Raw genomic sequence first — 19,537 nt, 5'->3', positions numbered from 1 at the left:
ACGGGTTTGCTCCCTGTTGACGAGTGTTCGAATCCCGCCCCTGACTTACCTGATACACGTGGTGAGTGGATCGTTGCGTGTATCCGTAGGGACTAGTCCTACTCCCGAAGGGTGTGAGGACATCCTACATCATAAAAAATAAAAATAAAAAGATTTGACAAGGGAAATGATTTCAGCGCTCCGTTATTTTGATAAACTTGCGCTCCACTTGTTTGTCGTGTAGTATTTAAAGGTCTTTAAGAGCGTTTTTAAAAACGGTAATATTCCTCTGACAGCACTTTAACTATAAAAATTGGAGCGCCTGCTTATCAAAACAGTGAATTGCAGAAATCATTTCCCTTTGATAAAAACGTAAAATTTTAAGGAAGTGAGATGTTCGTCCCCATTTCTCCCCCGTTTCCACTGCATAGGGGTGGACCGGGTGGTGGGGACTTGGGAAGAAAGGAGGAGAATATATCATTTCCCAAAATGTTCTCACAACATAATAAACACGTTTGAATCTGTGAAATAACGAGATATTAGGACAAAAGGCTTCTCACTTTGATGATCAACGTGGGATAAAAATAGCATCATGAAAAGGTTAGGTAAATGATATATCCACCCCCTTTTTTATTTTCTTTCCCTACCGACGGCTGCATTTCCACCTTTTATTTTTCTTTTTCTTCCTTTTTTAAAGAAAAAGAATTAAGGCATTTTGTTAAGGGAAGTGATATGTTCCCTCTCTTCTTCTTTTTTTTACTTGGGGCAACCTCCTATAATGTATTTATGATATCTCTTTTACACTAGAGGGGTTGTCCCAAATAAAACAAGGGGCAAATATATCATTTCCGTTTTTTTAAGGGATTTGCTAGCGTCCATCGCAGAAGGCATTTCGCAGATGGTCTGTTGCATCTAGCAGCAGCCACCTCGTGAATGAAGACAAAATTTGCTGAAAAGTGTGCATCTGTAGCTGCTGCCGGATGCAACAGACCGTCCGCGAAATGCCTTGTGCGATGGATGTTAGCAAATCCCTTTAATTTTTTAAATATATAGTTACTAGTGACACTCATTACCCCTGGCCCACCATTTCTATTTCCACAAGTTTATCATTACGTTTTGACTTTTCTTTTCCAGTATTTGCTAGCGTCCATCGCAGAAGGCATTTCCCGGATGGCCTGTTGCATGTGAGAGCAGCCACACCGGTTCACTTTTCAGTAGATTTTGTCTTCATTCATGATGTGGCTGCTCTCACATGCAACAGGCCATCTGCAAAAAGCCTTCTAGGATGGACGCTAGCAAATCCCCTTTTGCTCTTGACTAAGCAAGAGACCCAAAATAAAATAAAAAATAGTTGGCATTGCTAGTCGATGGAAACAGATGTGCGATTTATCTCGTAAGCATGCTTTTTTTTTTCGAATATTATCTCATAGCCATGTTTGGCAGCCATGACTTTTCTTTTTTTTCATGGGAGAGGGGAGAGGGGAGAGGGGAGAGATGAGAGGGAATGATCGAGAGAGGATAAAAAAAAAGCCAGAAACAGAGGGGCGGGGGGGGGGATACTCCACCAAAAAATACGATTTGTTTTCTCTGTTTTTAACCACTTCTCACCCTCTCCTCATTCATGCCCTCTAAAGTCTCTCATTTTCCCACCCTCCCCTACCCTCTCACCATTTAACAAGCTAACATTTCATGGAAAAATATTTTAGGGCTACCAAACATGGACTTATTGATTGAAGCTGTGACAAGGTTCACTTCAAAGTTCAAACCAAGGGTTTTTTAAGGAGTTGTTTGTGGATCCTGTCTAGGGCTGTCAATGAACCTAGACGGTTCGACAAATCCGAATGATTGGAATATAATTATAAATGGGTAGAATATAGGCACAAGTAGTGGGTTTGTTCCAGGTGGGACACACAACCGAAATCTAGTTGGATGGGACATTGACACAAGTTGTGAGCCCATATGTAGGAGTCTCGTAGGTCTACTTTGATAGTGACAAAATATCAGTGTATCCTGCATATTTCCATACATGGGATTTGCTAGGCAATTCGCAGTAAGCGATTTTGAGGCTGACTTTTGCATGAGAGAACAGCCACACATGATAACTTTTTAGCAGATTTTGTCTCCTGGAAATGTGAGCCCCGGGTGGCTTTCTGCAAAATAGGCAATTTCACATAAAGAAAGCCATTTCATGGCTGACTTTTGTAAGAAAGAACAGCCACACTACTCCATATGCTATGGACGGGTCTAAAAGAGTTAATTGGCTAAGTTCTTCCCTTGACATCTTAATGTAGTATGTTTTTTTCTGAAAAAGCTACCATTAATTAAATAAGATAATTACAAGTGCACTTCAGGGTTGAGACTCCCCACATACAAGTAAGCTCTAAAAGCTCCTGATTCGGTAAGGTGATCAGCAACATCTTAATGTGGTATAAATAGCCCTATGTGTATGACCTTTTACCATTACCAGTTGGGTTGGTTAAGGCCAATCAGGTGGCCAAACGACAAGTGGATTCTCCACATTGGCAACACGGTGTGCTAGACATCTGGCGAAATATGAACCAGTTGTTTTGATGATTTTTTCTGGGTCTTAACGATACCTTTTTTCATGAGGAACCTGAAAGATTTATTACATGTAAATAGCATGACAGTGGGTCTTTTGAGCCCATAAGTCATGTCACGCATTTAGGGCTTTAGGGCAACACATATGTAGTTGAAATAAATACTGAAAATGAAATTTGTCCTTTGATTCTAAATAATTTTATCTCTTTCAGAAAACTGAAGTGATGGGGCTATTGGAATTAGTGGGGTTGTTAGATGTTTTGAGAGGCAATTTTCATCTAGGGTTTGATGGCTGGGAAGAATAAATGGCTACAAGGAGGTTGTCAAAGTGCTAGCAATAATATATGTGGAGGAAGTGAATTCCAGGGCATGTACTCTAGGGGCCACTCCTTTTTAAGGAAGAATTTGCTTTACCTCTAATTTGAGCTTTCCAGAAAATAAAATTTCAGGCTAATGTCCTATGCAATCAACTTTCATGAATCTTGAAGTACATACATTGCTGATCTAAGATCTAAGGCCGTGTTTGGATAGTAAGAAAACCATTGGTTGTAGGAAAAATTACTAAGAATTCCTTTTCTTTTCCACAGTTTAGAGGAGAATGATATGGCTATGGCTTATTTAGAGGAATGCTATCATAAATTTAAGGTCCCTGCAAATAAAACTTGAACTGTGGTGGTTCGAATTGACTTTTAATGTGTAATCAAAACCCAGAATTTTGCGACTTTATGATACATATAAAATTAAACCATGGATCATACCAATCAAATTACTTCTTGGTATGTGGGGTTTTTTTTTTTTGTTTATGAGAGATAGGTGGGAAAAAAAATTCTAGAAGTATCCTGGTAAAATAAAAATCCTATGTTTGACCGGATTATGGTGGGAAAAAACAAAACCTTTGTTTGGTTGCTTGAACTGTTGGGTGGAAAAAAATTCTTCTCAAGCTTATTTTTGGTTCCTGGGTTTATTTTTGTTCCTGGGGTTATCTTGGGATGTGATGAAAAGGCAATCATTACAAAAGTGGGATTAAAAAATTCACCCCACAAGTAATCATTACAAGAGTGGGATTAAAATAAACCTAGTGCTAAAAGGCAACCAAACATGGGATGGGACCAAAATTTAACTAACTCTTCCTGGGACAAAAACTTAACTGGCAACCAAACAGAGCGGGGGTGCAACTTGGGCGGGCTCAACCCCAACCCGATGGGTTCAACCTGGGAAAAAGTTGTTGGGTATATAATATAACTCATGTATATTCTAATATAAGCCCAATAAGATAATGGACCAGTGTAGAAGGCCTATTTGGGCTAGAGCCCACTAACCTATTAAAACCCTATTGTATCTAATATATATAGGGGCTGGAGGCAACAAACTTGGTATTCCAAATAAGATACCTTGGGTGTAATGCTTCAAGCTTGTTAGAGGAATTAGGTCAAGCAAGAGGTTGCTTGTTCTTGGTATGAAAGTAAGTTTTGACAAGCAAGGGATTTTCCTTAGCCAAGCCCATTATATTGAAAAACTACTTTCTATATGGGGATATAGTGAGTGCAAACCGATTGAGACACAATTTGATTATACCAAGAAGTTGATCTCTAATGAAGGAGACAATGTGAATCAGTTAGATTATTCTAGATTGATTGGTAGTCTCATGTATGATATGAGTTGCACTAGGCCAGACATAGCCTTTACAGTTGGCATGCTGAGTCGTTTCACTAGTAATCCTGGCCATGAGCACTGGGATGCCCTTATGAGGCTGATGAGATACCTTAAGGGTACTCAAGGATATGCTCTATATTATAATGGCCATCCTCCTATCCTGGAAGGATATTATGATGCATCATGGGGCTCAAAATTAGGAAACAGTAAATCTACCAGTGGTTATGTATTTACACTGGGTGGAGTCGTTGTTGCATGGAAGTCAAAGAGACAAACTTGTATTGCTCTGTCATCTATGGAATCAGAACTTTATGCCTTAGCTTCTGCAGAGAATGAAGCAGAGTGGATAAGAGATCTGATCCTGGACATTCCATTGACCCATTTAAAGATTAACTCTTTAAGTTTGTTCTGTGATAATCAAGCTACAATTACGGTTGTGAAAAACTCACTCTTTAATGGTAAGAGGAGACATGTCAGGCTGAAACATGTCATACTGAATTATCTTTTAGAACAAGGTATTATCACTTTGGTTGATGTGAGATCGAAGGATAATATGGCCGATGCTCTTACGAAGGGACTGAACAAAGATCGAATATTCAAAACTGTGGGGGGAGATGGGGTTATAGACTGTGTAGACGTGTCTTAACCTACTGTGGACCCCGATCCGAGAGAGGCGGCGGCGGTGAGGGACATGCCCCCACGAGCTAACAGTCTCTAATGGATCATCCACGTGAATGGAGAGCTCTACCAAGGAACTCTCGAAAGAAGTGTGCCTCTCACAGTATGAGTGGCGATAGAAGGTGAGATACCTCTCGATTCGGGGACTAGCCCAGATTCGAGGCGTACCTTAAATAAAGAAGAGTCGCCATCCAAGGAAAAAGGCAAATGGGCCCTGGATCCCATACTATGCTCTGTTGCAACGGATAACCAGAGATTATAAAAAGAGGGTTCGTGCCTGGTTACGAATTCGGAAGGTCTGAAGAGCACCTCATCCGCCCAAGTGCCAGCACCTGGTCTCTTATGCCATTTGTTAATGATTTTGAAGAGTTTTGAGCGAAATTCATATGAAATGGGAACATATATCTCTGAGAAGACGTCTACCTAATCATGCATGTCTCAGAGATGAAAATTAAACACATACATAAAATAAATGAAAGATGTGTCACCTAAGCAAAACTAGGTTATAAGTGACATGCCTAATGGGTGTCTAAGTTCTGGTGTGCAAACACATGCATGTCACAGCTAAATGTATAAGATCTGTACATGAAAGTAAGAAGACACAGCAAAAACATACAACACAAATCAACTCTATACCTGACTGGACAAAATGAGTCCTAACTCTAATGCGACCTGACTCGGACCAAGATGGCCGTCCATCCCAGCTGCTCTACGTATCCCGGCCTCGGGAAGAATCGGAGTCAACGTAGTTCGATGCCCTATTCCAAACTACTATGCCTAAACATCTAGAACCGCTATCCTAGACTCGATCCATTAGACTCAACTGATTTTTAAAGCTTTTTTGTATGATTGCTTAAATTCAAGTGAATTGTAATTTTCAGGACTCTCTATATGCCCTAACTAATGTAAGTTGATTAGCCTTAAGCTAATGCAGGTGGGTCCTACATCCTATGTGTAACTAGGCTGTGCAACCTAAGGAAAACCAAGGGCTAACTATATGCTTCCTAGTCTAGCCATCGGTTCGACTAAATGTCTAATCGATCGACTTGAGGCCTCCTAACTCTAGGGACACTCACACGACAGGACACACCATATCAATACAAATCAGGACAGACTCCTAACTCTAAAACACTCCAAACAAACTAGGACGGACTCCTAACTCTATGGGAAGATCTTTTTGAAAAGGTTTTGAAGAAGTTTTGTATTTTTTTGAAGGTTCGAAATGTTTATTTTTAAAAGTTTGGCTGGACCTGGGATGTGGATCCCAAGCTGCACTACGTACCTCGTGGAAGAGGATCAAGCCAACGTAGTTCGGAACAGAATTCCTAACTACTCTCCTAATGACTCAAGATTTTTGAGATTTTTGGTTTTTCAGATGTTTTTGTTGTTTTTAAGTGTTTTTGACTCAAGGGGGACAAATATTATCATCATAAGGGGAGGACAGACTCCCGATATCCCGCAAAGGTTGGACAGCATCCTATGCTTTGCGGGGGAAAAAGACAGAAACACGACTCTGCAAGGGTTGGACAGCATCCTATACCTTGCAAGAGAGGATAGAAGAACATGATCTGATGAAAGGTTGGATAAAATCATAACCCCTATGATGATAGAATTTGATTCCTGAATAAGATGACTGACTCTCTAGACTAAGGACGAATTCCTATGCTAGTGAACTATCAAACTAAGATAAAGCTCAACAAGTAATAAGGAAAAAGAAACCTTGTGCATATTTGGCAAAGGTAAAACAACCAGCCGGGCCGGACAGCTACCTAGCCCTAGGGTGCAACAAATGTGCAACCCAATACCCATAAGGGTAAGGGGTATGTTGCCAAGCCGAGTAGGATGTTCTCCCAAAACCAAATGATGCACAAAGAGGAGGTTTAGTAAGAGAATGAGACTGGGTAAGTCTCTTAGACACATAGGTAGGATAGAGAAAAATGTTAACAAGGAAAAAGAGACCTTGTGCATATTTGGCAAAAGTAAAAACACCCAGCCAGGCCGGACAGCTACCTAGCCCTAGGGTGCAACAAATGTGCAACCCAATACCCATAAGAGTAAGGGGTATGTTGCCAAGCCGAGCAAGGTGTTCTCCCAAAACCAAAAGACACACAAAGATGAGGTTTAGAAAGAAAAATGAGATTGGGTGAGACTCCTAAACAAACAGATGAGCTCCAAGAGAGGTGCTGATGAGACATGGCATGTCTCCTAAGGATAGACTCACTAATGAGACAAAGCTTGTCTCTAAAAGATATAACTTTCTCTGTCTGAGACATAGCCTGTCTCTCTGAGAGGGCTCTAGAGAACTCTTTCATTGCCCTTGCAATGAATGGATTTCTAATTTCTAGGGGATGCACACCATAAAGACTTGGACAAGTCTTTAAATAAATGAGAGGAGTGCTACTTGGACTAAGCGAGTCCCCTAAGGATGGGCTTAGGCTAGCGCTTTCATCGCTCTTGCAACGAGAGGGAATTCTAATATCTAAAGAATTTAATAAAATCTAAAAGACTGTGTTAGTCTATCAAAAAGAGAAGAAAATGCTACCAGATAATCGCAAATTTTATTCTAAAAATAAATCAAGTGCTAAGCAAAGAAGAATATACAATTTAATAACAATCATAAAATGATAAATAACATTAATTAGTCCAGACCAGCCGCTGGATAGCCTAATAAAGTAAAAACAATATCAAACACTTCAAAACCAACCACAAACCCCAATACGGGGACTCCAATGAAATCAGATGATGCCAAAGTAATCATCTGATATCAAATACACATGATAATATTTCTAATCCCGCCTTGAGATCAGACAGTACTCATGTCGATAATATCGAATAGAGTAGTCATCTAATCTCCTTCTTCCTATTAACAGTTTATTTAAATAAAAAGGAATGAGTATAATGAACTTTGATATAATCTCACCTGAACAATCTATTTATCTTCAGAATCTAACTCAAAATTAAATAAGAGGAAAGAAGAGGGGAGAGGGTATTATCATAATCCAATAAATCTCTCCAAGGGTGGGCTTAGGCTATCGCCTTCATCGCCCTTTCACAATGAGAAAGGGGGTTTAATAAAGTATAGAACATTGAGGTGACTCTAAAATTTTTCATGGCATTAGAGTATCATTACATGAATTTGTCCAATCTGAACATAGAAAGAATATAAACAATATCTTATACATAAGCATTCAATTTTAAGTGTCTTATTTCATAATTCCGTTGCTACAAAGGTTATTATATCTCTACTACAAAATGAAAACTGCCATGTTCGAATAGGGATGAACACAAAAAATTATGAAAACCTACAGGGACCGCAGTTATATAGTGACAGACAGTAATTATGTGCAATGGCAAACAGTGAATAATAAAGGACAGCAGCTATGTGCAATAGTAAGCAGCTATGTGCAATGGTAAGCAATGAACAATAAAGGACAGCAGCTATGTGTAATAGTAAGCAGTGAACAATAAATGACAGCAGCTATGTGCAATAGCAAACAGTGAACAATGAAGGACAGCAGCTACATGCAGAAAAATGTGCTAAACCAGTAACAAACTTGTGTGCCATGGATGAGACAGATTATGTGCCAAAAGTGATAGTAAAAACATGCCATAGGTAACAGGTTATGTGCCAAAAGTAATAGTAATATGTGCCATGGGTGAGACAGATTATGTGCCAAAACTGTGGCGAAAATGAACAGATTTTGTGTCTAAAACTATGACCACAAGATGGACAAATTTTATACATAAAAACGGGGTCGAATTGTGCCAAAACAGGGGCTGCTTTGTGCATAATCCAGGGCTGAAATGGGGGTATCTCAAACAAGGGCTGACTTATGAGGTTGATACACACAGGTATGACATGGGACTGAGACACACAGGCATGACATGGGATTGATACACACAGGGCTGACATGGGATTGACACACACAGGGCTGACATGGGATTGATACACGTAGGGCTGACATGGGATTGACACACACAGGGCTGTCATGGGATTGACACACACAGGGCAGACATGGGGCTGATACACATAGGATTGACATGGGGTTGATACACATAGGGCTGTCATGGGATTGACACACACAGGGCTGACATGGGGCTGATACACGTAGGATTGACATGGGGTTGATACACATAGGATTGACATGGGGCTGATATACACGTAGGATTGACATGGGGCTGATATACACGTAGGATTGACATGGGGCTGATATACACGTAGGATTGACATGGGGCTGATATACACATAGGATTGACATGGGGCTGATATACACATCAAAAATGGGCTTAGATAATAATGATACTTCTGCATCTTAACTTCAATTTCATAATTGAATCTAGAATTTTTACCCCTGAAACATTATTACGATTTCTAGAAAGAAATCCTTACATAGCAACTACAAAATGGATAGATGAGTTTATGCCATTATTAGAGCAAAACTGAACTAGTATAACACCTTGGCTAAATGATATAAATAATCAGTGATAAGGATTATAAGGAAATGTATTTGAATTAAAATATTGTTCACATAAAAACTACTCTGAACTGTACAAGTAGCACAATATGTCACTGATACAAGACTTAAAATTTTGAACTAAAAAATGATCATGCTAATGCCATTTCCAGAAAAAATTCTAAAAACGTAATTATAGGATTTAAACTATGGACATAAACAACCAAGCATCTCGAGCCCACATAATTTCAGTCTTATACAATCTAAGAATTAAGAAGAGAAATAGACATAAGCAAAAGAACTGATATTGGAAGCCTTGAGCTATGAGGTAACAGAGAGAAATATAAACGAGGTTTCAATGTGGCTGCCAAAACAATGTTATAGGAGATGTTATTATCAGAGAGACAGCTGACAACACAAAACCATAAGGGCTGTTTATTTGAAGTAAAATGAAATTGAAACAAATTCTATGTATATTTAGTACAGGAAGACATTTCCAGCAACTATAACAAATACTTTGAAAACACATTTGCTTGAATCATTTTAATTAAAGAAGTCATACTCTAAACATTTAATGTGCTGCAAAATGATCCTAAAACAATGGTCTATAATCCACCCTCACATTACTCATCTAATTTCATGTAAACTCCAAAGCCGTAAACTCCAGTAATATCCATGACAAGAAAGAAATCAATGACCTTTTATTTCAAAAACTGGTTTCAATAAAATCAATGAAGCAGAATAAAGTGAATTCTTGCCATATCCTCTTGGCTTAGAAATAAAGGAATATGAAAATCTCAATTCTACTGTACCAACATTTAAGAAAGGAATATCACTAACATATAAAAGAAAGACTAAAACAAAATTTCTACATGATAAGCCAGGGACTAAAATATCGAGCATATGGCTGACAATTTAAGTTCAAATTTTTCGATAATGCTCTAATCATCTCTTTAACTAATAGGACCATTTCCTTTGCAAACAAAACAAATCAAACCAAATCAATATCATGTTCATGTCAAATTGTTATCTTTCTTCTTTCAGAATAATGATGTATTTCAGCGCCTCTAAACAATTCTCATCAACAGATCAGGTATAAGAACATGATTGAACATGAATGGCTATAAGGTAATACATTTGACTCCATATGCTCAAAACATTAACCTCAGTTGTTCCACTCGAAACACACAACTGTTATTTATACTACATATGCAGCATATTGACAGAAACTCACTCATATAATCAGAATTTTCCTAAGTCTGGTAAGTTCAGCAAATTACAAATCTATGAATTTATTCTACATGGCAAAATCTGATTACAAATTATAAATCTCTAAATTTATTTTTACAAGACAAGATCTAATTCCAAAAGCATCTGATGAATAAAAAAATAGAAAATAAAAATAATAAATAAAAAAAAAGAATATCACAAAATCAACGAGAGATAGGCTAAAAATCTCTTCAAACTAAAAAAAAAAAGAGGCATAACTAATTATCAAATAATAATTTCTCTAAGAAAACAAATATTCAAATGTATATCATCATCAAATTCTATACTACAACAGCAAATTAATGAAATAAATGGAAGCAAAAAAATTATTTAAAGTAAAATACCTGTAGGATAGATCTTCTTGCTTTCCCCTCTTTTTTTTTAGATCTTACTTATAATCGATACTTTTCAGATGTGACTCCTCAGAATGATAACCAATGCCGATTGAAATCACGAGATTTCTTCAGGTCTAGGGTTCAAGTGCTCAGATCTGGACTGAAGAGGAGATTCTCACCAGAAATTTGACAGAAAACAATCGGAGAACATGAAGCAGAAAACAATCGGAGAACATGAAGCAGAGGTGAAGAGTAGAGTTTAAAGGATAGATCTAAGGAATTAGCACAGAAATCTGAGAAATAATCTTTGGATCTTGAACTCGGATTTGATCGGAGAAGAGAAGAACTTGAACTAAGGTTATGAAAGCAGAATTCTATGACTATGACACTAGAAAAAATAAATCGGTTGTGAAAATGAACTTGCCTGGACTCCGGTGGGTCTGACCGGAGAAAATGATTGGGAAAGATGATCGGGGAAAAGAAAATTGATCGAAAAATCAAACGGAAAAATGAACAGAGAAGAGAAAGAAACAGATTTAGGGATTTGGGATTTTTCTCTTATTCTCTCTCTCTGCAAATTCTCTCTATTTCTCAATCTTCCTCTTGCTATGTTTTAATTTCGTTCAGATCCATATGAGATCTATGAAATCCCTAAAAAAAAACTCCTCTCTCAGAGATTTGCCGAAGAAGATCACCGGCCAAAGAGGAAATCAATGAGGGAGAGTTTAGGGGTTTGAACACAGCCGAAGCTCCGTCGGTTTTGCCGGAGAAAAGGATCGGAGGTGAAGAGCTGACGGATCGGAAAAGCGATCGGAGGGTTTGGGTTTGGACGAGATCCGGCTTCTCTCTCCTCAGAGCTTATCTCTCTAAAAAATTAAGAAAAGCTAAGATTTTTCTTAAAAATGAGCTTAAGTGAGTATTTATAGGAAAAATATGAAGTTGATATTGGCACCAAAATTGATGGGCGCACAAATGCGCGACTCCTCTGGGATAATGTACCCCCTATACTTGATAACGGCACTAACTCAACTTGTCTTTTTCGAATTTTCTTGGCGGATTTTTCTGAAATTTTGCCGAGACAATTCTGAGATCCTAAGGCTTCTAAAAATGTATTCATGGATATTTGGGGTCTTTGGATAACTTGAATTTTCCCTAAAATACAAGGTTTTTAGGGTAAAATGAAAACCTAGTGGGGTCTTCCCTTCATTTGCATTACACACACTATTTCAGCCTGATTGCTGGGCAAACGAGTCCCGATCTCGATGAAATTTTGCAGGGGGTTAAAAGAGACCCTAATCCAGCCTAGGGCGAAGCTTGGGACCCTAATGCTGAGATTCGGATGGATTTGACACGAGCCGGGAAGGTTTAGGGTTTAGTCAAAATGGGGTGTCTACACCTACATCCATGTTATTTTGAATTTTTCGAATCTCCCTATCTTGGCCAAGATAAGCACTTGATATATTTTAATAATGTTTACAGTTGTCTTTATGTCATTCCACATTTGATGACATGTCTTTTTTTGGGAAAGGTTGTGCATTCCATACATAGATGATACAACTTAACTCAAAATTGGTTATCCTTTTTTGGAAGAGTTGGACATTCCATACATAGATGATTCAGCTTAATTCAAATTTGGATAAGATGACTGTAACATTCCAAATGAAAACATGAAATGGTTTTTTGCAAAAGAAACTATTAGGTCTTGTTCTTTATTAAAACTTGACAATGATGAATGGTTCTTTGCAAAAGAAGTTGTTTAGGTCTTGTTCTTTATTGAAACTTGACGATGATGCTTATGGTGAGAGTGATACTAATACTTTTTCAGCCATTTTAAAATTGTACTAAGTTCTTCAGGTAGAACTAGATATTTTCGTGAATTATGGAATTGTACTAAGTCCTTCTTTAGATAGAACTAGGTACTTTAGTGTTTTACACAAATGATTGGATTCATTTTCATGAAATCCATATTTGATAATTCACAGGGATTGGCAAAAAAGGAGGAACTTGTCTTGATTTGGACTTTGATGAAGATGACTTACTTGATGAGTAAATCTTCTAAAGTCATAAAGACTATGCTTTCATTTCAATATGCATAGAGTTCACTTTTTTGTGGAACTTTATTTTTGGATCTCGATGAGAATCATACTCCATGAATGATTTCTTCTAAGATCAGTGGGGTTCACTTATATGTGAAACTATCTTTTGGTTGAGTTTACATTATATCTAAAACCCTTGGTTAATCATAAAAATATTCATGTTTTCAGCTGGATTACAGATCTTGTATGATATGGTGCTATGGATGATTCAATATTTTGTTTGAACATCACATTATCTATCTATTGGATTGTGCTATATGTAGAACATAGGAGGAGATTGTTGGGTATATAATATAACCCATGTATGTTCTAATATAAGCCCAATAAGATAATGGACCGGTGTAGTGGGCCTATTTGGGCTAGAGCTCACTAACCTATTAAAACCCTAGTGTATCTAATATATATATAGGGGCTGGAGGTAACAAACTTGGTATTCCAAATTAGATACCTTGGGTGTAATGCTTCAAGCAACCTCTTGCTTGACCTAATTCCTCTAACAAAAGTCGGATTGGGTTTTCTCAAGCCGGGTTGAGTTCGGGTAGGGTTCGGGTTGAGGGCTTGGGCAACCCGACCCGAGTGATCCCGACTTTTTTAATAAGTTTTTAAGCTAAAAATCTCAAGTTGGGTCAGGTTGAAGTCGGGCTGGGTTGGATTCCAGTTGGTAAAAAGGGTTCCTTGGTTCGGGTCGAGTCGGGTTGAACCTTGTCGGGTTGGAACTCGGGTCGGGTCGGGTTCGGGTTGACCAAATGGTTGCTCGGGCCAGGTTCAGGTTGGCCTCAACCCGACCCGAGTTGCACCCCTAAATCAAATGATGGAATAGCAGGAAATTTTGGAAATTTGTTTATTTTCGAAACCCTAACAAGTTTCTAAACATTGAGCAGGGTAGGAGTCGGGGCCGGTAATATGTACTGCCGGGGTTCTATGTTGAAATTTTCTTTGGGAAAAAAGTTCCACGTGCAGTAGGGTTGAAATTTTCCTAGAAAACAGGAAAAAATTTTGAGTACGGAGAAACACTCCAATGCAAAGTCGGTTTAACCAAACGCTAGAACATGACGGAGAGCTTGTCCAAGAAATTTTTTTCCCTAGATCCAAACAGCTTCTTATAGAATTTCACATGCTTCAATAGCTATTTTGCAAGTCATCACTACGATCTCTCTGGATTTTACATTCTGTGTGCGAGTGAAGTCCAATATTTTTCAAAATGTACAATGTGGCCCACTTCATAGGTTGATTCAAAACATTCATTTGTTAGGACACAAAGTAAATTGGCTGTAGCTGCTAAATCATTCCCATAGGATGATCTTAACCCTCCAACTGTACGGGCCCACAACATTATAGAAACCTCTCTCTCTCTCTCTCTCTCTCTCTCTCTCTCTCTCGTTAAGGCTGACCTGATCCAACATTTAAGTACTCTTATATATGATGCATTAGTTAGATTACATATTTAATCAGCATAGCATTAGAGGTTTCCATGTGTTGAGGTAGCAGTGATTGGATATATAAAATAATGTTTCCGTCTAGCGAAGTGTTCTTTTATAAATCCACACCCCAAGTCCACGACCCTCAACTCAACCACTAGGGCGGCACTATCAATTCGCTAACCCTGTTTATTAAGTTAAACAATAGCTTAATACATAGCTTATGGCGCAATAACATGAAGAATCTGACTAACAATTATTAAAATAAAAGATATGTTGACGTAACACGATCCCTACTTTGTTCCTAGCTTACCTCCTGCAAATCAAGGGGTAGACGGGGGGTTATTTTGGTCATTTCATTCTGAACCTTCGCTCTCAATTAATATATGGATACATAATATTTAATTATTCTTGCGATTTAAGAGATGGGTTGGTTGAGTCACCGAGCATATATACCCAATGACAGTGTATCAGACCCTGACAGATGCAGTCCACTGAAATAGAAAAATCTACAGCTGTAACTTTTGAGTACTTAATTAATTTCGAAATAATTTAAGAATCCCCACTCACCTGAGCCTTTTGTGCTTTTAGTGTGCCTCGTGTAAAACGGGAAAAAAAATATTATGACTCTCTCGTGTTAAGTTCGTACCAAACCATCATTCATGAATTGCCACGTGTAGCAAAATAGGGGCATGTTTGTCATTTTATCAAAATTATTCCCAACATCTCAGTGCACCTTGCCTTACAAGAGGACAATAGACCCCAGCAGACGAGTCCAAGGTTATTTAAAACCTTATAAAGTTAAATTTCCCTTTATTATCTTTGAAATGTAAATTTCTCTTAAATACGTTATGTATGTTTCTTTATGACTTAAATATCTTATCTAACGCATAAAAATATTTAAGGAATATTTCTATTTACTATGGCGTTACGTGATTTAATTAGGCAACTTTACATCCACACTACCACATTTTGATAATGGCACCACTCACTCTGTTCAGCTAATGAACTTTAAATTTTAAGCTCTTCTTACTCCTTAATTTACCCCATAAAAATTTAATATTGCCACCCCCTTTCTAGACATTTCTACCCATATTGTTTGTCTTTTCATGAAAATGAAGAGAGGGAAACAAAAGAGGGAAATAGTAAGTTTAAGGAAAAGGCCAACAAGAAGGGGTGGAAATATCATTTTAGAAATATCATTTCGTATCTTTTCCATGAATCTAGCTTCTTGAGTTTGTGTAGATACAACGAACTGTCAGTGTGGACCCATGGAGATGTCAAAAGTCAAAACCAATTGGACCTCCTGGCTGCCTTTCTGAAATTACCAAAATAACCCCACTAGTCACCGAAACCTTTCTAGCATTATGGTAATTTCGAATGTCAAAGTATTTGGAAAACGACAAAAGATAAGAAAAAAGAACTCTATAAAAAGAGTTCCGAGATTGTTGCAAAACCAACACACGAGAGAGAGAGAGAGAGAGGAGAGAGAGATTCAGGAATGGATGGCTAGGTTGTAATTATGTTCAAATAGATGTCTTTCTTTCTTCCTCTCATAAGATGAGATTTCTGCAGCTCGTCTCTTGCTGCCGGCAGTCCGTACAACCGGCTCCGGTACCGTCGAACCCCCAGCGCAGTGAAGAAACGCGGGCGCTGGTTTCACTAACGTGCGCCTCGAGTGATCCGATCACAGGAAGGAAGCGAGCAGGACGGAAATCGATGACGTGGCAGCCGTCCCTCCTCGCTATTTCAGAGGACAGGGCGGTGTGCGGGGCGCCTGGAGGGAAAGGTGAACGGACGGTTAGATCTGTCAAGGATCTGGCGGGAGAGGCCGGATCTAGGGCTAAGGTTCGCGCTCGTGATGACAGGGACCGGGTTGGGTAAATTCTCCATCCCTGCTCTTTCCACGTAATTTGATATTCTCATCCCTTCTTTTTTGATATTGCCACCCCTGTAAAAGAAAATTTTAAAAGGCTCCTTGCCCGTTAGGAACGCTCAGATGGCCATTGATTTTTGCGGTCATTCACATAGGATGCGTCTCACGAGATCAATGGTCTTGATTTCACGTACGTGTCCTCTTGTGGACCCAAAAATACCCTCCACCTTTGATCCCGAAAGTGACTTTCTGCCTACTCGTTTGATGCTTTTGGTTTACGTGGCTGTTGAATGTTGAGTCTTACCAGCTTCTTGGGAACTGCGAGTGCTAATATCAAAAAAGAGGGGAAGGAAATGTAAATCTCTGCATTGGCCCTTTGATAATGACCAAAATACCCTCAAATTGTAATTGGGAATTCTATTTCTTAGATGACCCAAAATAACCTACATAATCGGGTCTTAAATCATTTAAATTTGGATTTCAAAAACCTTATATATCTCCACCTATACAAACCAACCTTTAGGTCCCGTTTGGATACCTCATGCATTTGTATTTTGATTTGGATTTGAGTTTTGGATACAAAACACATCAATCATCTTCATGATCATGTTTTAAGAGAGAGAGATTGAGGGACGGAAGGATGTCTCACTGCTGCAGGAGCAACGTCGAGGAGCAGCGATGGCGAGTCGCCACAAATATTGATTTCCAAATAATGTCTCGCATAAGAGATTTGAAAATCGTAATTTTTTGTACTGTTGTAGCTGATTTGGAAATCTAAGGATCTGATCTAGTTCAAAATATCAACTACATCCAAATCTAAATCTTGCTAGTATCGCCTTAATTTTTTGGTTAGTAAGATGGGGTTTGGCGGACCCCTACCCGTATATAACCAACCTTTAATTGTTAACAAAAGAACCTTAAATTGATAAAATAACCAAATATTATATTAAATAAATAAAATATGACAGCTATCTCCATCATTTTATAAAGATATGAAGTCCAGTGAGATCTTTCCGAGGATGAAAGCCAATTAAAGTAATTGAATTTTAAATTCGTATACAATCGATCCTTTCTCATCCACGATTCAGTTCAAGTCCTTGTTCAAACGGATTAGGCTGGCCTCCTGACATTACCATTCAGTATTAAAATGAACGAAACTTCATAGGATGATCCACGCCATTCATTTGTTGGGCCACAACATATAATCGTATATACGTTGTACTCCTAACATCATTTCCTCAGGATGATCTTAACCCTCCAATCTGCAGAAGGGCTGCACATTATGGAGACCTCTATAGAACGAAAGGTTAGGTTCATTCTGTGTATTTACGTTATGGCTCAACAAATAAGCAGTTTGGATCATCCTATGAAGTAGGTCCCACTGTTCATTTTACAAAATACTGACTTTACACCCCACCACCATATAAAATCGCAGGCTATTGATATCCACATGAACATGTTTGATTACGGGCTCATGTTTTTTTTTTTTTGTTGTTTAACTAGCTGTTAATGAGCCGTTTGGATACACGGATTTTAGAATCTGAGATTTTTTTCAAAATTGTAGCTAATCGGCAAGAGAAGAAGTGGACCAGCCGTCGTTTTTGACTCGTTATTGACTTCTTGCCCTTCTTTCCTCCAGCAATAGAGTAGCATATCCTCCCATTTTTCTTGGTTTTAGAAATCTCAGGAGGCATGAGAGATTTCTAAAACCTGATTTTCTTACTTAAAATCGACAATGGCAGGAGCTTGATCATGAACTCTCTTTTACACTGTTTTCAAACTAAAAACCTGGATTCTAAAATCCGCGTAACCAAACGGCCTCTAAACGTTATTACAATTCCTAAAAAAGCGGTCGGTAGCCAACTCAAAAGTGTAGGACAAGGTGAGTTCATCCCTTTATTAAAAAGCATATTCTAACGTAATTTTTATTGGGTCAATTCTCTCTTTATCGGGTCAAGTGTTTTGATAAACATGCGCTCCACTTGTTTGTCATCTAGCATTTGAAGGGTTTTAAGCGCTTTTTGATAACCGTAATATCCTCTGACATCCCTTTAAATACTACACAATAAACAATTGGAGTGCTTGTTTATCGAAACACCTTGCGCAGATATCATTTCCCTATTTTAATTGGGTCAACTCGAGGAAGGGAAACTGTCCGAAGTATACAAGAGAAGTCTAAGGTTTGGATGGTTACGAGATAGGATTGTCATTTTGGATAAAAAATTTATTTTCCCTACTGGTGATGGGCCCACTAAACATGAACACATGTATGTTATCATGATCATCATCTTGTATGTTTTGACCATCGAGATGGTGAAAATGGGACGATCACATGGACCTTAACGAGTCCAATGACACGGCCACAGACATTGGGGCCACGGGGATTGGAAAAATTCAATATTTTGTTGCAAGCCATTGATCATGTGGCTAAGATAACTAAATTCAATCACTTTTAAAAAATGATATCTAAATTCAATTTTATTTGGAAAATTGTCCATTTTATCTAATAATGCTCTTTTGTTTTGTTCAGACTTGGTACGGTGCCGGCGGTCATTCCAGCATTTGCTCCAACGGCGTTCTTGTTTTAAACGATTCCGTTTACCCATTCTCTTATGTATTCTGGACAGACTGTAAAGCAATTTGCTGATGGTTTGATGCACAATTGCAAGAATTGGATTTTATGTCACAGTGGTATTATTGAATGTAGCCAACCCCCACCAAATCTCATCTCTGAGAGAGAGAGAGAGAGAGAGAGAGAGAGTCTTAGCAATTCCTTTCTTAAGCTCCTGTTAATACGGTCCTCACAGTGAATGCAGTATCAAAATATCATCTAGCGACTGACTTTTGCAGGAGAGATAAGCCACCTCAGATGAATTAAATGAATAAGACAAAATCTGCTGAAAAGTGAGCCTTTGTGGGTTGTTCCCACATGCAAAATTCAGATCCCATTTGGATGCCCGGCATAATAAAAAGTCAACAAGGAGGAGACAAGCTTTGGATTTTCCAGGAAGTGGTAAGTAGTGTTTGGTTGCACAGCAGAGACTCCAATAGAATGGGAATAAGTATGGGGTCATACTCATTACCAACATAGAGGGAAGAGAGAGGAAAGGCGGGGATGGGGGAATTTCCTTTCTTGCTGAAATTTGACCATCTAGGAGGGCTCCATTTTGTCTGATGTTACATGAAAAGAGTGTCACTTGACTCACGTCCTGCAAATGAC

At 38.5% G+C, this 19,537-nt stretch overlaps 1 long non-coding RNA gene across 1 annotated transcript; it reads left to right on the top strand.

Annotated features, from left to right (window-relative positions):
- Positions 1-15,907: 15,907 nt before the first annotated feature.
- On the top strand, positions 15,908-19,003 carry LOC143892969 (uncharacterized). The gene is made up of 2 exons (XR_013255668.1): positions 15,908-16,321; positions 18,848-19,003. It is a non-coding gene; the product is annotated as an uncharacterized LOC143892969 (long non-coding RNA).
- Positions 19,004-19,537: the final 534 nt, after the last annotated feature.

This window comes from Tasmannia lanceolata, unplaced genomic scaffold (genome assembly GCF_043159265.1).
Source record: "Tasmannia lanceolata isolate RefF3 unplaced genomic scaffold, GAP_Taslan_0.1 ptg000015l, whole genome shotgun sequence".
Lineage (NCBI taxonomy): Eukaryota > Viridiplantae > Streptophyta > Magnoliopsida > Canellales > Winteraceae > Tasmannia > Tasmannia lanceolata.
Note: the sequence above shows the minus strand (reverse complement) of the source record. Positions and strands in the feature narration are given on the sequence as shown.